The sequence below is a fragment of the Polypterus senegalus genome, chromosome 9 (assembly GCF_016835505.1).
Source record: "Polypterus senegalus isolate Bchr_013 chromosome 9, ASM1683550v1, whole genome shotgun sequence".
NCBI classification, from domain to species: Eukaryota; Metazoa; Chordata; class Cladistia; order Polypteriformes; family Polypteridae; genus Polypterus; species Polypterus senegalus.
This window is the reverse complement of record NC_053162.1, coordinates 144703650-144726141: the sequence shown is the minus strand read 5'-3', so window position 1 is coordinate 144726141 and position 22492 is coordinate 144703650. Positions and strand designations below refer to the sequence as shown.

General features: G+C 37.9%; 1 protein-coding gene across 19 annotated transcripts in view; it reads left to right on the top strand.

Moving 5' to 3' along the window:
- ncam1a (neural cell adhesion molecule 1a) overlaps positions 1-22492 on the top strand; it is a 712545-nt gene that overhangs the window by 236258 nt on the left and 453795 nt on the right. The window lies entirely within an intron of this gene.

Genomic DNA, 22492 nt, shown 5'->3' with positions numbered 1-22492 from the left:
GAAAGAGAAAGAGGATGAAAACTATGAATGCTCAAATCAAGTGTATTCACTGCACGTTATCATGCAGTATGCCGTTACTGGTACTATATAAACAGACTAGCATCCATGTTCATCCCAGAGCATATCTTTCTCCAAGAACCTCAGAGAAATGAATCTCTTATTTTTTGAGCATAGAAGGCAATGTGGAGAACTTAAGGATTCTCTTACGGATTTTCAAAAGCATTGATAAAATTGACCCAGCAGTATTCTTTCTCACAGATAATGAGTCAGGTAATCAAGGGCGCTGGTGTAAATTAAGAGAATGTGCACTTAAGATGTAAACCAGGAACTATTTCTTCACACACTGGAATCTGGAAATGATGACCAAGTCATGTAGGGGAGGTGTAAACCTCGACAACTTTTAAAAAACATCTGGAGGAAATACTGGGATAAGTTAGCTAATACCTAATCAAACAGCTAAATAGATGCCTGTCATTTCTGTAGCTTCTGTGTTTTTCTGCCGGCATAAATGTTTTCAAATTAGTTGTAGCTGTTTGAAATGTATACATTTTAAAATATGGATCTTTTATCCATTCATTAAGAAACCAACCTTGTTCAGTTTTGGGACTGCAGCCTATCCTAGCACGTGCAACACCATGTGCACTTCAGGAACCATCTGTGTTGATGACAAGGCCCACTCAACTCATGCACACACTCTCTCAGTCAGGGTTGATCTGGAATCTCTTGGCAGTCTAACCCTTGTTTTTGTGGGAGTTGTAAGAAAAATGGAGCAACTTGAGGAAAATCAATGCAGAAATGGAGGAATATACAACCTTCAAATGAACAGCAACCAGGCGTTACATTCAAACCCAGAATGTTGTATGGGTGAGGTGGAAGTGTTGCTCACTGCACCAATGTGCCATGTCCTCAAGTACCTTATACTTATTTATTCCTTACTAATTATACACGATATAGCAGTGGTTCTCAAAATCAGTCCTGTAGGCCATCTATAGCTACAGATTAAATTTCAACTAATTTCAATATCAGTGAATCATTTCTTTTTAATTGATGTCATTGTTTAATTATCTGAGCCTTCTTTCTTCTCTTATTTTGCTTTTAAAGCTTGAGGTTTATGTTTATAGGAAAAATTTAAAATTAGTTAAATATGGCTTAAATAATAAGAACACTAAAAATGAATTAAATATTAAAAAGCCCAAAATTCTTACCCATCTTATGTATATTAAATATTGTTTCGTTAGCATAACCAATTCATAATTTCTGGATTGATCAAAGTTGGACGGAGGCACAATGAAAGTGCTAGTGCAATATGGAGACAGGGGTTTACATCCCAGTTGCTCCCTGTAAGAATTTTGCATGTTCTCCCTGTGTCTCCTCAGATTTTGAATTGGTGTTGCTAAATTGGCCCTCGTGCATGTGTGTCTTTTTGCCCAGTGATGGCTGGGATAGGTTACTGCTGCCTGGCAACCCTGCTGTGGATAAAGTGTTTTAGGAGGATGGAAGGATGGATGGATGGATTAATGATAAAAAAACACACACAGACTGGAAAATAAATAATTATATAGGAGTCCAATTAAAAGTAGAAGCTGGTTGGGACAAAAACCTTCAGGTGCCCTCAGGACTGAATCAGGGGGCCACGGCCCACTATTGGGCCCCACTAAACTGCTAGGGGTGCCACAAAAATAATTAAAAATTACAATAAAATAGCAGCAAAATACTTAAATCATTAAACATTCAGCTACATTATGGGTATCAAACTTTTATTTTTAAAGCGGACTGCTTCATCATCTGCGGTGGGCTGGCGCCCTGCCTGGGGTTTGTTTCTGCCTTGCGCCCTGTTTTGGCAGTGATTGGCTCCAGCAGACCCCGTGACCCTGTGGTAAGATGTTGCGGGTTGGATAATGACTGACTGACTGACTGCTTCACCCTTATTCAAAACATAAGGCACAAAATAACTGACATTTTTCTGAAAACCCCCAGTTGCTTTAAAGTTTATTTCACATTATAGCTCCTTGCATACTTGCTCGACCAAAGTGCTGTTGGCTATGTAACTAAAGGCAGACAGGCAATGTGGTGCAGTGGTTAAGGCTTTGGACCTTAAACCGTTAGGGTTCAAATCCCACCACTGACTCTTTGTGACCAGGAGCAAATCACTTCACTCACCTGTGCTATAATTGGAAAAAGAAATTGAACAAGTTGTTTCATAAATGTTGTAAGTGAGCTATGGAGTGGAAGGAGAGAAGGATGTTTTTGAACCACACTGCAATATTCATGAGATAGTGTGGGTGTTGCTTCACCCAGGAGCTGAAAGAGTTAGGGTTAGGATTAGGGTTAGGGTTAGCAGAAAAGCAGAGGAGTAAGAGACATGTCAGAGTCAAGGCAGCTGGCTTTGCAAAAGGCAAGTGCTGCTTACTTAAGGTATCCCCTCAACCAGAACAGTAGAGGAGGCTATTCATAGTTTGCAACATTATTTCTTTTAATCTCTTCTTTACTTGCACTATTCTTACTTCTGTCCCAATTTGAACCTCGCACCATATTAAACTTCTTGATTGACTGCATTTTCTGACTTGCATGTCTTCCTTTCCTCTGCTAATGAAGAGGTCACTGCAATATATAGATTGAATCTTTATATAGCAGGATTACATTTACACCTGACATTAAGATATGTCTCCAGGCCAGATAGAAATCGGATGGATTCCCTACATACATGCTGAATTGTTTCTTAAATGGATTATTCATTTTGTATTGTACATAGTGTAATAACAATAGAAGTAAATATGCTTTTGATAATAAAGGCTGTAGCAAAAGTACTAGAGGGGTAAATATCATACCCTATGTAAAGGTGGGCCTCACATATTCTCCTGGTGTAACTGGGGACTTTGGATCAGTAAAAGTTGAGAACCACTGCCACAGAGGATCTGATAACTCATATGTGCATTCATGTTTTCGAGTATTTTTTCATGTCACTGTCTGAGAGAACTGTATCCTGTCCTAGCATCAGCAGGTTCAAAGCAGAAAGTGCTCTTAGATAAGACGCCGCACACCCACGCTCATGCACTCACACCAAGCCCATTTAGAGGTGCCTGCCAATCTTGCTGCACGTCTTTAGACGGTGGCAGGATGCCAGCTTCCCTTGACAGAATCTCTAACCCAGAAGACATACGTTGGGGAAATGAAGCCAGGGCCAAGTGCTTGGAGACAGCATCATTATCAGCTCTTTGAATCCTTTTTTTGTGTAACAACTGTGTTTTAAAATGAACCTAACTTTAATGTACCGTGAAATATTCTGCCCACACTGAAAATTATAACAGAAATGGAATTACCCATTTTAGCAACACTTATGCCATTATAATGATAACACCACATATGGCATCACAATGCTGCCCAAAATAAACATTTCTTGCTCATTTACTAACATTTCTTTAATAAACACTCTATTATGAATTTTAAAACCTTTTATATGTTGTGCTTTAAGGACTGCTTGTTCTCTTGTTTTTTTTTCCCTTTAATTAAAACCTTTTAAAGAAGCCTAATGGTTTAAAACCCGAACATTGTAATTTCCAGGGGTGGGGAGTTGTCTGTATAAAAGCAGAATTATGCATTCTGTAAAATTAAATTTGCTGGCGACTCTGCTTAAATAGTCTTTAATGTGCCTGAACTGAATTGAAAGGAGTAGACTGATGCATGCAAAATGGTGCAGAGCTTTAAATAGCATTACCGCTTTTCTGGAGATTTTTCTAAATGCAATCAGTGTTCCTTTTAACGTTATCTTAATTACCTAAGCTAGTCATGTGGAAGGACAGGTGGAAGGACTCATTTAATGTGACACTGGTACTACATTGTACTCTTGCTTTTTCTAACTGTTGTATGTGAACTAAACAAAAAAGAAACTTCTGAAGAAATGCAGATTATGGTTTTATAAATCCTCTTTTAGGGGTGTAGGAGTGTTAATATAGGTAAGGCATCATATGCACGCTACTCCTGGTGGATGAATTATGATTACATATTGTCAGTTTTTATGTCATGTACCGCCATCTAGAGCTGGATTTCAGTTACTGACAAAATGGCATTCTGTTCTAACGGGAAATGAAATGTCATAAAATCAGTTGCACATCAGTTGGTGGATGATTGGAGTGTTTCGAAATATGTTTTGTTGCCCAGTATGTTTTACTGAGCCATACATAAAAAAATTCTCCTGGACCTCTCTATTTTTACTGTTTTTGCTCTCCCACTCTCTATCTTAGACCCATCCAGCAGAGGATATCTTTAAATGGTACCATTGTGACAGTGCAGGTCAGCTCCTTGCTCACCCTTCACTTTTGGGAGCCTCTTGAACCCAATACCATCAGTACCGTAACCGAGATGAACATGGCAGATGAGGACAAAATACACCAAGCAAGGGGATGGTGGAAAGTTCAAGTGCTTTTATTAAAATAAATCCACAAAACAAGTGTCCCAAATGCAGTGCTCCAAACTGTCAATAAATAAATAATCCATAAAAAAAGTGTTCACGTTGAGGTTAAAAATCAGTAAACAGAGAAATCTGTTAAAATGAGGTTAAAACAACACACTCCAGAAAACTCATTTAAAATCTGCAAACCCTGGTGCCTTCCTTTAAAATTGACGCCTCTCCAGCTTATCCTATTTGGACCTTGCAGCCCGGAGAGACGTTGACAAGCAGATGCAAACATCCATTTTGTCCGACTCGTATTCCCCACCGCCAATCCCATGGCATCCACGGGCAACCACTGAGCTATGCTCCGCCCGAAACACTGCCAATCCAGGCTCCACCTGGCGCGGCTGCTCTGCATATCCACCTCTGTCAGTGGCTGAACCCGGCAAAAGTACCCCTGAGCATTATGGTTGCTGTATTCCAGTCCACTTGCTTCCACTCTGTTCACCAGCTTGTTTTCTCTCTCTTTTCTCCTGCCTGCTTCTCCCATCCTTTAACCTCCCTTCTCTTTACTTGTCTCTTTTCTTCTTCCTTTTCTTTTGATCTTGCACTCCCCTTTATAGGCTGGGGAGCAAATGCAGGTGCAATTGCCTAATTGCCAGCCCGGGATGATAATAAGATGAGGCAACACACAGACCACTGACCAGCTCACGTCAACCCAGAGATGGGGCGTCTTCCCAGCAGAACACTTGCACCTGCTCCACACCCCAGTATGAGCATGTTGATTATTTATTTATTAAAACAGCCACTCTTTTTGAGCCGTGGACCCACTATACCGCAACCGTCCATCATTAACAAAGTTGGCCTTTAGCTGTAAAGTCCCTAGCTCTCTTTTGTTGGCTCCAGGAAATCATCTTCCTATATTTTTTTCTTCTTGGGCTCTTAGCTTTGCAGATGAATAAGTTACTCCACCCCATATGAAGAAATGGTTATCCATGAGGGCCATGTCACATCACACGATTTTTCTAGTGACTTTCAGTGGCATAGAGGCAGCGAGTCATAGCATTCTCATATTCCAGCCAGTCAAGTATAACATATACAGTGATTCAGTCGAACTAGTTTGTGACTCATTTGATTTTGTCTTAAGACATTGGGGTGGGCACTATGTATACGAAAGCTCAGCAGGAAGTACCTGGCCTATAGCGCAGCTGCAAGGAAGAAGGAAGGGTGTCCGGATGAGATTAAAAGAATACACTCTCATCTGTCTGATATTGCGTGTTTTAAATACCATGACAGAATGGGGAAAAACAGAAAAAACGGCAGAGGTTGCTGCTGAAATTGCCTTCCTGTAAAGCCTTTGCTAGGTGAAAAAGCTCTGTCAGACAGCCGGTTATTGTTGACTGTCAGAAAAAGGTGTGAGCTCCCAATAATCTAGAAATGTGAAACTATAGTCATCCATGCAGCTAATCTCACCAACCCTGAGATACTTTGTTGTGAAATCTGACATCCTACGGTTACAAGATCAGCAATGTCAGTAGTCCAGTCTGACTTGTACTGCAACTAGTAGTTGTGTAAGGTGACACTGGCTTTAAACATGTGGGCAGTTGTATGTCCACGGTCGGTGACATCAGAAGCCCTTACTTGTTTCATATTTTTTTCAGTTCATTATTTTGGTCAATTATGGGCCACCAGTCTTTTTCTTGGCTACTTAAGTTCTGTATAGTTTTATCACTTTTCTAGATTTGTTAATGGGGTGTTTTTCTCTTATTTTTATTCAGTATTAAAGTAAAATAATAATTTAAATTTATGTATTGATTGTACTTAATACACATTTAATCCCAGATTTATTTATTTATTAAAATCTGTGTGTTATTCAGTTTCAAAAAAGTAGCATTGAACTAATTCTCAGTGTGGTGAAAATGATCATATAGGAGAAACTGATGAGATATTGGGAAGGCATCTATTAGCTAATAGCTAAACTATTGAGTTGAGTGGCCTGTAGCACTGAGAAGAACCCCCCCCAAATCCACCCTGTAGGTCTCTTTGTCAAACTTGCATCTGGCGGAAGATATGGCGGAACAAGTTCTGCCATATTCTGAAACAGCTTCTACCCCCTTGACTCTCCAGACTCTGAACTCTGTGCTCCTGACCCCACATCTGCTTCTAGTATTTTAGTAGTTTATTTAGTACATTTGTTACACTTGTTACTACTGTTATTTTATATTATTAGTTGCCTGTTATTATTTATGTATTTATTGTTCTCTAGTTCAAATTATTACTATTTACTTACCTTTTATTTATTTATATTATATTATATTATATCATATTATATTATATTATAGCATAGTTCTTTACCTATCTTACACCTGCTTCGTCTTTAAATTTATTGTGTGTCATATCTTTTTCATTGAAGTAAAGAAGTGGTTGACTTGAGAAAAATGTATAATGTGAGTGAGCTGGTATAAGGCACTCTTTGTCTTATCTAATATTTTTAAAGGAAGACGTCCCACATCTGCCGTTCTTTAAAATTTTCATTTTGAAGACCAGCAAATCAAAAGGGATAAACTTTTCAGATGTTACCGTAACTTTGTCTTCTTTCTGTCATTGCGTCATATTTTCCTTTTTACTGGAGAATGCTGGCTGGTTGTCACTTTACAAGATAACTTGTGATTTATTGCTTGGGATTTGCATTCTTTTGAGTGGTAATGCCACCATTCTAAAAAAAAAAAACAATTGAAACCAATAGTACACCATGCTTTGGTTTTCAATAAGATGTTTCTAAGTATCTTCACCCCACCATAAATAAATAAATAAAAGAGAGTGGATTGCTGTTTTTGCAATTGCATGTAAATGCACAAAATGAGCACTGTAAAGAGAATGGTTCAGTAACATCCTCGCTTCCAACTCCTGCTAATTTCACACTTGATTGCTTCCGGTTAAAATAGTTCTAAAAACGGAGCTAATCCTTGCAATTCAGAGCTGTGTAACAAGAAAGAAAGAACAAGACGAAAGCTTTTGTCAGTGTATAAGCTATCCACTTCTTCATTGCTCCCCCACGCCTGTTCTTTAAGAGCTGGATATGCTATTTAAGAGCTGCAGTTGTACATTTGCTTTCATTTTGTGTTAGTGTACTTGAATGCATTACATGTTAGGATGAAAAAATACCTACGTGTACAGTTGTGCCTACCATACATGGCCAACGCCTGTGTTGGTAGTATATGCAAGGAAAAACTAACACACCTCATCTTTCAAATGTTTGTGTGAAGATATCCATTTGTTGCTTGCCTGTGGATTCCATAGTAAACCATAACTAGTGATGGTGTACTAAGGGTGAAGAGTAATTTACTGTGAAGAGTAGCGTACCTGACTGATACCAGAAATGCTGGGTACACTAGGAAGCTGGCTTTGACTGATGGTAACATTATATTGGATATACTGTATAATTGGGCAGTGTGTGAAGTACTGCCTGGTAGTTAAGGGTCCCATTGCTGCTCCAATATTAGCTGAGCATTGGTATCTTACTCTGTTACTATGAAACACAGAAAAAGTGAACTATGCAGAATACAGAAACAAATCACATCATAAACAGATATCTAATCTACAAATTAAAACAGCACCACCTTGTACTTCTGACCATCATCCTGAATTCCTTCCACTTTTCATGAGACATACAGTATGCATTTAGATGCTGTGTGTGCAATGTTAAAAATGGCTCTTTTATCATTCAGATTAAGCTAATTGTGTGAAACTGACCAATACACTAACAATTCACAGATAAACATTGCTTTTTTATTAGTTAAGGGTACAGAAGGCAGAAGTGTTTAATTTCAAAAGTATATAATTTGAACAGAGTTAACCCAAAATATCAAACTATGGAGACACCTAATCTCGCATTTATTATGGAGTTGTTAGTACTAATTTTCTTTTTTTTACCTGTCATGGAGATCTTCTACCTTTGATTGGTGGTGTCTCTATAGTCTGACATTTCAGATAACTTATATCAGCAGGTGCTATACATATATATACAATTTGAGTGTCCAAGTTGTATGGTGACATAGGGTACTCCTTAGGGTATAACTGGTTATATGTATATAGGTCAGTTTATAAAGCTCCGGGTGTATCCTTTTAGCCATTTTCTTAGTAACATCACCACCATCACCATAGTAAAACTCACCCATGCCTTCTGGTGCTGCACATTAACCATGTTTATGTCAAAAATTAATATTTGACTTGCATTGGCTACCATTTTTGTCTCTACTTCCTTGATCTATCAGTTAGTCTGTCCTTCAGACCCATCTATTGTTATTGGCATGAAGACAGCAACTTCTGTGCAACAATAGTCATAATGTAGAAATGGACACCATTTGATCACAGGGAATTCATAACCCGTGGTCATAATGGTGCAAATTAGAGATGCAAGTTGACCTAAATGTTCGTGGACTGTTTGTAAGAAACTGAATTTCTACAAGAAAATCAAAAACAAGATGAAAACGCAATGTGTAGTAGAGGGAACTCAAGTCTGTTAGGAAACTTAGCATATGGCAATGTGGCCACACTGGGTTATTTTTAAACACTTGCATTAGAAACAACAGAGTTGTGATACACTTTATTTAGTGCTGTTTTCTTGTTTATTATTTAAAATGCTATGGATAGCATGTTACCTCCCATATTCAAGCAGCATATGTGAATTTAACACTCCTTGCTATGTCTAAATCATAGGAAAAATCCCCTTCTCATAATACAACTGGCTAACAGAAGTCCCCTGAGCACCAAAATGTTTGAGCTGTTCTTCTCATTTTTAATGGCGAGCCTGCATGCTTTGCCACCAAGATGCCTGTGTCAGTCAATCAGTCTTTATTTTTATAAACTCCTGTCTAACAACATGTCAGCCTGTAGTAAATCAAAAAAAGCTAACTGTAGCCCGGACTGTATGCCAAATCACCGAAAGCTAATTTTTGCACTCTGCTCTTCAATTTTCTTTTAAAATTGATGAAGGCTTTACTTTTGTTAAAAGATTAAATAAAAAAAAAAAGATTGCTGTTATTTGTGATTAACCATTTTGAAGAAAAAATAAGCTTTTGAATCTGTTTTAGGAGTAAGAATTCTGTGAACTTTGTGCTTTCCTTTTTAGTTGTTATTTTCTCTAACTTGAATTTCATTCTTTTTCTGCCCTTCCACCCACCATCTTCTGGAACATTTACTGTTGTGTCTGTAACGCTTTGAAAATTGGACTATTAACAGGTAAGCCACAAAACTCTCATTGTTATTTAAAAGCAATTATGAAGTATATTCAGAAGAGTATCTTTTTGTCGTGTCTTGTCATGGATGACTGATGTAAAGCCAGCATCATATAAAGTACTCATTTATTTTCAGATCTTTTGAAAATACGTATGACCATTTTATAGTAAACTATTCTCTGACACGTAATGTAGTACCCCAGGAAAGTTTTTTTGGTGTCATCTACTGTGCCAATATTAAATGTTCTTGTATATTTTATAATATAAGTGACACAATGGTTCCTCAGAACTCAAGGGATTGTGGTTTAATTCCAAGCTCAGAAGTTGTACTGCTTCCCATGTTGATGTGGCATAGAAGGCAGATGATGTTTTGAATCCATTGCTGTGACTTTCTTTATTAAGAATTTTGAGAGGTCTTCAGGAAGAGACCTTATTAAATATAAAATAATTGATTGATTGACCAGCATCATGGTAATTTGACGTTTATCATTGTAGCTCACATTTCTAGGGTGAGGGATTTAAATTTTGGAAGCTTCTGCTTTACTCGCACATCTCAAAGAACATTAGCACTTCATGTGTATATATGAACGGTGATGGACTGCTCTGATCTGGAAAGTCAGTTAGAAGAATTAATAACTCACTAGATGGATGGAAAGATTATTGATTGATTAATTGAAGGTTCTTTCATACAAAGTATATCAAATCAAAAAATCTAATCAAAAAATAAACTTTTGTGAGACCCCAATTTATTCCACTTTATTCAAACTCTGTACAGTACTTCTACTATGCTTTCTGCCAGTCATACAATAGTTCATTGTCCAGCACTGTGATTATATTAACAACAACAACAACAACATTTTTTATATAGCACATTTTTATACAAACAGTAGCTCAAAGTGCTTTACATAATGAAGAATAGAAAAATAAAAGACACAGTAAGAAAATAAAATAAGTCAATATTAATTAACATAGAATAAGAGTAAGGTTCAATGGCCAGGGGGGACAGAAAAAACAAAAAAAAACTCCAGACGGCTGGAGAAAAAATAAAATCTGTAGGGATTCCAGACCACGAGACCACCCAGTCCCCTCTGGGCACTCTACCTAACATAAATGAAACAGTCCTCTTTGGATTTAGGGTTCTCACGGAAGGACTTGAAGATGATGGTCACGTAGACTTCTGGCTTTTAATATTAATAATTAATATATTAGGACTGGACTTCCTTTCTAAGCACAGTTATATTTGGTATCTGCATGGCTACTGTGGGAGAGAGTGAAGGAGCCTTTTATAATTTATTATTAGAATCACTTTTAATTCAAATGATGGTGTTTTGGTAAAACCCATGAAGCCTCACCTTATGTGCAGTTGTTCAAGTTGGGCACTTTACATCAGATCCTTTATATTAATAGCATGGTCAGTAACCTAATGCGCTTAGGTTGGCCACAAAGTGAGATCTGGACCAATGGTTCGTGTAGCACCTTAACATTCTGGACACAGTTTACCATTTGTAAGGGGACTTGCTTAGTGCCAATCAAAGAGAGCAGTCCCATAGAAAGTACTCCTGCTTCTTCGTCAAGTAGACATCTCTCTTTCTGTACAAGGACAAAGCATTGGGCAGCCGTGGGCTACTTTTTGAGCTGCTTGGAAGGTATTTCCAACAAAGAGATGGACAAAAGCATCCCCTCTAGGGCTTTTACAAATCATTTAAAGTTCCTGTTCTTAGAAATATTTTTGCAATATAGCTAAATAGCTCTCAGCCTTCTTCGGTGTTATTAATTTTGATTTTAACAGTAGAAGTAGTATTGATAATGTCACACATATAAAGTACAGTGAAATTCTTATGTGCCAGTACAGGCAATATGTAACACTTTACCATGATAAATAAGAATGCATTAAAGTACATCCATCCATCCATTTTACAACCCGCTGAATCCGAACACAAGGTCACAGGGGTCTGCTGGAGCCAATCCCAGGGCACAAGGCAGGAACCAATCCCGGGCATTGTGCAAACCCACCGCAGGACACACACACCAAGAACACACTAGGGCCAATTTAGAATCGCCAATCCACCTAACCTGCATGTCTTTGGACTGTGGGAGGAAACTCACACAGACATGGGGAGCACATGCAAACTTTACGCAGGGAGGACCCGGAAAGCGAACCACAGTGCCGCCGATTAAAGTACATAATTTTATTTAACAGAAAGAAAGAACAGTGTTCCTGATATTCTCCTTAACCCTATTTCCATACCACTTGTTAAGTTTCTGATACCTTTGGAAAATCAGAACTGGATAGATTTCTTCTTTTTTTATTGTCTTTATCTAAACATGGACTACTGTCCTTTCAAATGTCTGCAGAGTCCCAGTTAACTACTTGGTAGTCCATTAATGCCTTTCATATCATACCCTCTATTAACATTTCAAGTTATTCTGTTAATTGGGATAATGAAATTTAAAATCACATTCCTTTGTAAATTTGTTTAAACCACAGACTCCAAACCTGGGTTCAAATGAGATAAAAAAGCATACATTTTAATAAGAATGGGTCATCACAGTAGGTAACTACACTGTTGGAACTGACATTACAAGCTTTCATTTTGTAGTCCAACTTCATAGTCACTAGATGCCAAAGAGTTATATAGTTGCTTTTTGTTGCCTAGGGTCCAAATTTGGGTTAACCATTTGGAAGGTAAATACAGTAATTTACACCTGACTGGACACTAAATTAGCCAATGCAATTTACAGGTAAAACAAACCCTAGATAATATTTAAAAAACATAGCCTGCTGCAAATACCATGCTCTTAGGAAATAAGGAGTATTGCTAACATCATTAGTTGTATGGATATGCTGCTTGGATTTTACATGACCAAACTATCATAGATGCTACCAGTGAGCAGTCTGCCACTGTAATAAATATAGAAAGCACAACAGTTAGATGAATTAATTAGACACCTGCTCAAAGCGTGTAAGCAATAAGGATGCAGAAATGGAAGGGAGGAGACAGCAGAATTAAGGAGGAAGGCAGAGCAAAATGGAAGTAATGACAAGAGAAAATAAGCAGCCAACAAGGTAAATACTGGACTAAGGCCAACTGTAACATTTCATAGTAAACTGTTGCAAGTAATCACATATTAGAGCAAAATACTAGGTTTTTGTTTCTCTTTGGACCAGAAAGGTTCACAATATGCAGAAGAGTAGGAGAAAATCAGAAATTTTAGCAATTAATGTTTAATCAATTAATGTTTCTTAAACAAAATAACTTTCTTATAACAATTTGACAAAAAATATATATTTTTTTTTATATAAGGCACAGATTAAGTGTGTGCTCAATCTCCTGGCTGTAAAAAGAACTGATGCTTAGCATCGTGGGCTTACATATCTGGTCAACATTAAACACGAGGCAGGAACTCACACTAGAGTGGTCATCGGTCCATGGCAGACCACACTCATTCACACACTCCCATCTGGCGGCCAATTAAGTGCCACTAGTTAATCTTGCAGATACAACATTAGAATGATGAAATATAACCTGAAGAAAATGCTCATAAAGCCTTCATAGATAGTGCCTAACTCCTGATTCACATCTGCTGGAACTGTGAAGCTGCCATAGGCTATGTCCTATATACCAAATTTTGGACGAACATCACAAATATGTAGAAGAGAGAACAAGTGAGTTTCTTAGTAGAGTGACATTTTTAGAGGCATGCACACTTACACTAAGGATGTTCTTGTTAGCTTAGTTATTTTCTCGGAATAGCAAACTAGTTGTGCCCTCCTTACCTTTATGAAGGCATTCCCAAACATCCACGAGGGGCCTTACTGCAGCCTGCAATACTTATGGCGTAGGTCAGTTAATGCCCACAATGTCAGTCATGAAACGCCATTTGAGTTAGATAACTCTCCTGCAACCCTAATCTTAACCAAAGTATAACAGGGCATGTGATTGGTGATTTGTGACTTACATTGAGGGAGTTTTGTGATGCTGGGGCGTTACGTGCCTGACCTTGTAGGTGCTGCGGTCTGTAGTTACACTCTTTTGAAACATTTAGCTACACTCCCTTCACCGCCTTCATCGGCAACAGAAAAAATATTGTAAGAGAAGTTAATAGTCCAACTGAAAAGAATTACACCACAATCTCCAACAGAAGAATTATGCATTGTCTTCTTTTTACATATCACCGCTAAACTTCAAAAATGATTGACCATTTCCTGTTGCTTGAGAATATTGAGTAGTTTTAATATGACTTTTTCTTGAGATATAAATATATACCATATATACTCATGTATAAGTTGGGTCTAAAAACACAAAAAATCGATCATAAAATTTGACCCCGACCTTTACACCCATTCAAAAATGAGACACATTTTTTTTCTTACATCTTCTTGCCTTCTCCAATCTTGCATCAGTTTCTCAGATGCATTGAATTTTGTTGCAGCAGAACATTTACCAATTTTTTTTTGCTACTTCTACAAAGTTTAATTTAAAACCATCTTCATATTTTCTTCTGATCGAGCACTTCATCGTAGATAAGGGATGTTCTTACGATAAAGGTTTATGAGGGTGTGAGATACAAAAAACACAAATCAGTGCAAACGTTGCTTTGGAATAGTTTAGGTATTACTGTGGCACACGTAGGCACATTAGAGAGAGAGAGAGGTTAGGAGCATTTGCTGATACATCGCATTGCCACACTCACATAGAAAAAAAGGCAATGTGTTCCGTGGTTACTCTCTCAGGTGGGCTTAGCATATCATAATCTCTTGGACCAATAGCGTGAGTTTTCCGCATTCGATTTCAGAAATTATACGGTAAAATCAAGTCCCAACTTATCCGCGGGAGAACTTATCCATGAGTATATATCGTAGTCAACACATAAGTAATCCAGTTGATGAAATGATTAATTATATTTTACATTGTGACTGCAAAATTCAGAAAAAAAGCTGATAGACGAAGGAGGAAACTGGAAACGATGAAAACAACAGTGTGTTGAGCTAATAGTTAGACTTCGCTCCAAAGAAACATTCATTCTTTTTGCAATTTCTGTGTTAAGGACACGTCAGGCATAGAGAATAGAATACGACTGGGTATTGGAGCAGATTGCATAACTGTTCATCTACTCTAAAACTCTCATCAATGGAAGGCTGGGGAAACACAGATCACAGTTAATGCATTATCTAAAAGTTTTATTACTCTGATACATCTTAGAATGTAGATGCTTTGGAAAAAGCTTTTCTGACATTTCCTAATATGAAAGTGACTAGATCAAATGAAGAACTGCCAACTAAATGGCTACTTTATTTCAGTGCATTGTGTCTGTTAGTTACACTTCTGGGCTGCTTCAGTTGCTTCTGCTGGCTTATATAGTTATACAGTTTTGGAGCAATTATTGCCACGAATGTTTCTGTGGTAAGATTGATGGAAGGTTGTTACAGTGTAGCATTGAGATCACCTCTATGAAAATACACTGCAGTACTGGGGGGGGGTGGGTAATAATAGGCTAAATGGTTTGTTTTGATTTTATTAATAAAACTAATTATAACATTATTAATAATTCATAAATCACTTACAGTGGATATTGATTTACTTTCATCACATTCACTGCTTTGCTGTTTTCTTTTTCCTGTGTAATGCAAGCACATGAATAAAGCAGTCAAGACTGTCCTATGAAGTCTTTTATCATGCTGTGAAATTGCAAAATGTGTAATGGTGGTGAGAGCAACTCTGTGTGCAAGTGAGCCCCAGGAAGTAGTGTGCAGTAGGTGCCATCATTCATGTATCTCTAAGAAGAGCCACACTAACCGAGTGGTGAACTACAGCATTTGTAACACCTCCACTGCCTTGTGCACTTACTATTTTTAATGATCAACTGCTGCAAATACTGTTTTGCACATGTATTCCTCCAGTTTGCCTTTGTTCACAGATCAGACTACCACTACACTGTCACCTAATGTAGAGCTGACTGCTCCAACTGACACAATGATCCATCTGTTTTCAATCCTACATAATCCAGTTCAGGCTTGTCTTGGCAGTGCGGGCAGCAACACAGGTACTAACTCTGGATGGGGCACTGTGTTCACAAAGAGCCAATTTAGAATCACCAATTAATCTATTATGCATTTTTTGGAATATTGAGAGAAATCCAGAATGTCCAGACACAATAATGAAGGCACAAGGAGACAATGCAAACTCAAATAATTGCCAGCACAAGATCAGGCTTAGAATCCTCAAGTTGTGAGGCAGTTCCACTGAAGCACAATGCTCCCCATGATATGATGTATGGAGACTAGAAATAAATGCATTAAAAAAAACCAAAAATAATTATAATGTTTATTATTAAGTATATTACTAATAAGGAGAATTATAATGTATGTAGTAACTATAAAAAATATGTTGTACATCATTGAATCATGGTAAATTACTTTTTTTTTTCGAGACACAGATCAACAGAAAAAGTCTTTTTAATCTCAAGAAGAAAACAGATTTCGGCAAAATGGTCTAAATTAATTACAAATATAAAACACTTGATAACCCTTTAATATGGCCCACCTAAATCTTCACTGGTGAAGCCAATAGGTTTTAGAATTCACATGTCTGGCAGGGGTTTATATTAATTGTCGTATAAATGCACCTTATCTGGAAGGCCCAGCTTCTGTTGAGTTAATGTGAAGGCCTACCCTACACAATGGAGACCAAAGAATATGCCAAGGAACTCCAGGTGATTGGAAAGCACAAGTCAGGGGATGGAGTCCAGATAAACCAACCATTAAGAAACAGAAAAAGTATTGCTCAGCTGAAAATTTGCTTGGAGAAGGCTGTCCACTGCAACTGAGTGATCAACTATGACTTTCGACTAAAGGCAACTGTGAGAATTCTGAGGGAGTTACATGCTACTGTGGCTGAGATTGTAGCATCTCTGCATACAAAAGCAGTTGCCCCCGTGCTTCACTGTTCACATCTTTATGGCAAGGTGGCAAAGATAAAGCTACTGTTAAAAAAAATAAACACACACAAAAAAGTTTGGCTAGATGTGAGACTCTAAAGTCAGTTGGGAGAAAAGTTTATAGGTTGATGAGCCCTGAAATTACAGTTTTTTGGACATCAGAGTAAAAGCCATGTTTGGTGTAAGCCAAACACTGCACATTATCAAAAACACACCTTCACCACTCTGGGGCATAGTGGTGGCATTATCATGATGTGGGACTGCATATCTACAGCAGGCATTGGAGGGCTTTTGAGGATAGAGGGTAAAATGAACGTAGCAAAATACATGGAAATCCAGGAGGAAAATCTCATGTGGTCTGCCGAAAAACAATAACCCCAAATAGAAAGCCAAAACTACTGTACATAGGAATGGCTTTAAACAAGAATGTTAATGTCCTGAAGTGGCCGAAACAAAGTCCAGATCTCAATCCAATTGAGAATTTGAGGCTGAAGTTGAAAAAGGCTGTTTGATCATGACTCCAATGCAACCCTACAGAGTTTGATCAGTTTTGCAAAGCAGAATTAGGAAAAACTGCAGTGTCCAGATGTGCAAAGCTGATAGAGTAAGACCTGTGAGATAGAGACAGGCTCAATACTGGAATTCAATCTAGTAAGGTGCAACTACTAAATACTGTCTTGGGTGGGGATACTTATGTAATCAATTATTTTATGTATTATATTTGTATTCAATTTAGACCACTTTGCAGAGATGTGTTTTCACTTTGAAATTAAACAGTCGTTTTCTGCTGATCAGTGTCAAAAAAGCCGAATTACATCCGCTATGATTCAATGTTTTATAACAAGAAAATGGGAGAACTTCCTAGGTAGTGAATACTTTCAAATGGCACTGTACTGAATATTACGTTTCTGTAGAAGACTTTTGAAATATGTGTGGGATGCAGTTTATTTTGTTGAATATTATATTATATTATATTATATTATATTATATTATATTATATTATATTATATTATATTATATTATTATACACATTGGTTTTTAAACTCAGTCCTGTAGACCCAGTGTGGCTGCAGGAGTTTGTTCCAACAAATGTCAGTTTTTATTTGAACTTCTTACCTAAATAAGCAAGCTGTTATTTCCCAGTTTCTGTGTTTTGGGGGCAATGTTGGATTTACAAGATTATTTTTGTCAAAATTTTATCAGAACTTACCAACCATTTACCATATGTATAGATTGTTATAAGGGGATAATTTAGTGTTTTTTAAACACTTGGTTTTTAAGATTGTCATCATCATCTTGATTTTCATCCTGCTTTTCTGTGTTCTTTGTTTTTTTTAATTAAGTTATTACTAACAAGCACATTAGTGGGTCTGATGCTGAGGTATTTGCATCTTTTCAGCATTCAGTGTTATTTGTCTCTGTGTCAACTCTACTTGTTGCTAATTGCCATTTTTATTAGAAAACTATTAAGTCAACAAACTGCAAACAAAAAGCCAAATTAGTAGAAAACAAAAAAGGAGAGTTTAACTATAGCAATAATTCAAATATTTCTAAATGTTTTATAAAATCACACAGTTCTGCTTTTCTCAATGAAGAATAAGTGGAGTAAAAAAGGACCCGCCAATTAAATTAGATCAGTTAGTGCTAAAACGACTCTCTGATTGTGAAACTGGTTGGGGAAAAAAAAAAAACATGCAACCACATGGGGTCCTCCAGGATTGAGTTTGAGAATCCATTCAGTCCTCCCTAGTCCAGTTCAGGGGTTGTGTGAGGCAGGAATGTAACCCAAAGAGGGTGCCAGTCCTTCACTGGGCACAAACACACATATCCACACTTACACTCTGACAGCGTTAATTTAGAGTTGATTTTTATCACAGAAAGGGTTATGGCAATCTACAGTATAACAAATTATGAAGATGGATATTTGAAGAGGGTGGCACGGTGGCTCAGTGGGTAGCGCTGCTGCCTTACAGTTAGGAGACCCAGGTTTGCTTCCCGGGTCCAACCAGCATGGAGTTTGCATGTTCTCTCCGTGTCTGCGTGTGTTTCCTACGGGCGCTCCCGTTTCCTCCCACAGTCCAAAGACATGCAGTTTAGGTGCATTGGCGATCCGAAATTGTCCGTAGTGTGTGTGCACCCTGCGGTGGGCTGGCACACCGCCTGGGGTTTGTTTCCTGCCTTGCGCCCTGTGTTGGCTGGGATTGGCTCCAGCAGACCCTCGTGACCCTGTAGTTAGGATATAGCGGGTTGGATAATAGATGGATATTTGAAGAGGAGATGCTGAAAGATTTTAAAATATAATAAATCAAAATGGGAGACTGACTGGTCTCTTCATTAACAAAATATGTTATGTGCCTTTTATGAATGGAGAGAGATGGATTTTTGTGTACAGTATACGTGATGCATGACTGCATCTTGCATTTAGTATAATATAGAGGTCATGCAGATGATCAGTACAATATCCAGCACCACGACTCATCACGAGTAATTCACTTATCTCTTATACTACTGATATATCAAGCAGAGCAGGGCTGCAGTTCACAATTAAGGCATCTTAGCGAGGCAGAGCCAACAGTCTGGAGATCATAGTGCAGTTTCTAAAAATGTCAGTTTAGTTAACGAATGGCTGCAATGCTCAATGGCATTAAACTCTCCAAACTTTTTGTGAAGCTGTCTGAACTAAAACAGTTATTGTGACAATAATGAGTGTATGTTCAGATAAGCCTACATTGAAATTCTTAGGTACTCACTCACTGCCAGAAAAAGTGTTCAGAAATCTCCAAACTGTGCTTTAAGTGCCTGAGAGATTTTTTTTCTTCTCTTTCTTTTATTGATAATGAATATGTGATAAACCCCATTAAGACATTGCCAGCTGCAAAACGGAAGCACTAACGAGGAAGCGACTTGTCACTGTGAAGCTTTAACACATCCCTAATTGCTATCTTGCATTTACTGCTTTCACATTTCATTGCACTGATTGCAGCTTACATTAAAAAGAAAGACTTCCGCTTCTGTGTGGTGTCTTGTTGTGGTGCCGCCTATGCATGCTTCATGGAGGAAGGTGCACAATGGTCGAGCGGAAAACAAATCAACTGAATCAATGAGATGAAGGTGAAGTACAGCATGTAGCAGCCGCATGGGACACTTCAGAGTCAGAAGAATGTCACACCATGGTTGTTGGCCTTGAGCAGCACCTGAGGCTGATAAGGATAGAATACCTCGGTGTCATCACTCCTGGTCGAGTGCTGGCAGCTGTGTTTTCCTTGTGTTCTTCCCTCATAGTTATAGCTCTGTTGTAACTGCTATTATATTTATATTGTGTTGATCACACAGGACTTTTTAGATAGAAATTTCAAGGTCATACACTTTTCTGTTCAATCAGTATTCAGTTCTTATAGCACCCTTGATAGAAAACACTATCAACATGCCCATTAGAAGGCAAACCAAGATACAATTCAAAGTAACAAGTCAGAGTAGAGGAAAAAATAATTCAACAAATTATAAATTAAAAGAAAACAAAGGTTGAATATTCTACAGAAGTAAATATGAAGCGATGAGAGTACAGTGGTGTCATCTGACAGCCTGAGGTGAAAATTTAGTGGAGTCTCATCAGAAAAGGAGCAGGACTGCATTTTGGAAGTGGACATGTACATGTGTAATATTCGTTCATGTTTCCTTTAATTTGTTGTCACTTTGTAACCCACTCAATTCCAATTCAGGGTCCTGGGGGCAACAAAGCCTATACTGGAAGCCATATTCCAAAAAATGACAACTTGTATCTTGTTATGCTACAGTACAGATTTAATATACTGTTGCATTTTTAATTAAAAAAGGCATCATCTATGGATGTCTATAGCAGTCTATAGCACAACACATTCATTCATCAGTACTGGGCCAAATACAATTTCCAGTTATCTCAACTTATGTTTGCTTGGATGACCCACACAAACATGGCAAGCATAGTTACGCTCCTACTGAAAGTAACTGGGCCACCAAAGTCTTGAAAGTTCTATTCACTAAGCAGATCTCTTTCAAATAATTAATGCTTAAGGTTTAAGGTTGCTTTATTTAGTCATGTTTACACAAGAAACATTAGTTGCATCTAATAACAAGACAGAAAGAAATGAAACAAAACAAATAGAGGCAAAACAGGTTACGGTAAGGTAGTTTGAAAATGCACATTTACACATAATATTTACACATCAGAGGGAACTGGTGGAAATTAATGGGGAGTACATTTAAAACAGCAACTAAAAACCACTTTCTCATACTAAGTTTGTTGGAATCTAAGACCCATGTTTTCATTTAAGGATGGCATTTTTAAACAAAAACAACCTCCATTCTCACTAGTATTTTGACATTTTCACATTTTTATCCATACTAAAACATAGGCATCTTAAACCATAGACACGTTGTGCAACTCTGGAAAGATTTTAAGCACAATCTGCAGTCTGATTTTGCGGAATCGGTCTGAATTTCAGCCATATCTACCATTGTTTCATGTGCATGGGGTTTGCCTCTCATAATTCAGCTATCACGTGATTGTAAAGAATTTGTGTGATGTCAGAAGTTTCAGTTGGTTGTCATTTAGTATTTGCGGCCTCATGAGCCAATTTTCGTATGTTGCTATCAAACTTCCTGAAATTCATTGTGCAGCCATTGCAGTGAGTGTCCATTGTACATGTATAGCCTGAGCACCTATGTTTTGTCAATTGAATTGAATGTTCTTGTACAGTCTGAGTACATATAAACGACTGGCATCTCTCTCATGCAGTACGGGTTGCCTCTTTTGACAACCATTTCTAAAAATCACGCAAAACGCAATATAGATGCATCCAAGGAAGCAACACAGCAAGTGCAATGGAAATCAGCTCTTCTGTGCACACTAGGTTGAAGTATGTTTTCCTCCCATGAAGGGAATATGATGTTGTAATGAGCAGGATCCAGTAAGGGAAGAGCTACATAATATGCATGAACCAACAAAAGTGTGATGGAGTCTGAGCCTTTTCAGAAATCTTTGTTTTCACACTGAAATGGTGCACTGGTGTTTTAAAATGTCTCTGGTTCTAGAGAGCATTTTTAAAAGTATTTCCGTCAGTTGAAAACACTTCAATAGTGCGAACTGCGACAAAAGTCTGTGTTTTTAAATGAAAATGTATAATCTGGACAGGGCCTAAGATAGGTAAAGGGCCTGTTAGGTTTTAAAAATGTTGAAGTAAAGGTATTGGGATTACTTAACTAATCAAGGAAAAGTGGTGAACGGAATGGTTTCACCCTTTTTTTTATATCTTCTGTTGTCTTATGGATGGACAGAGATGACTTTTTATGTATAGCTTCCACATTTCTGTGTCTTGCTTACTGTCTAATATATACATATACATACACAACTTATAAGTATAAAAACTGTACATGCTGTATAAGCCACTCTTCCATAAAATGTAAAAAATCATCTTCTGCAGAAAATATGATCAAAAACTGAATGCATGGATATTTTCTGTTTATTGCAGTTAGCAGTTTCCTCTCACATATATAAGAAAGTGAGAGTTAGTATTTATTCATATTTATATTGTATGAATTATTAGAATGAAGTTTAAATTTCAGAGTTTTAAAATGTTACAATGGGCGCACGGTGGCGCAGTGGTAGCGCTGCTGCCTCGCAGTTAAGAGACCCGGGTTCGCTTCCCGGCTCCTCCCTGCGTGGAGTTTGCATGTTCTCCCCGTGTCTGCGTGGGTTTCCTCTGGGCGCTCTGGTTTCCTCCCACAATCCAAAGACATGCAGGTTAAGTGGATTGGCGATTCTAAATTGGCCCTGGTGTGTTTGTGTGTGTCCTGCGGTGGGTTTGCACCCTGCTCAGGATTGGTTCCTGTGTTGGCTGGGATTGGCTCCAGCAGACCCCCATGACCCTGTATTCGGGTTCAGCGGGTT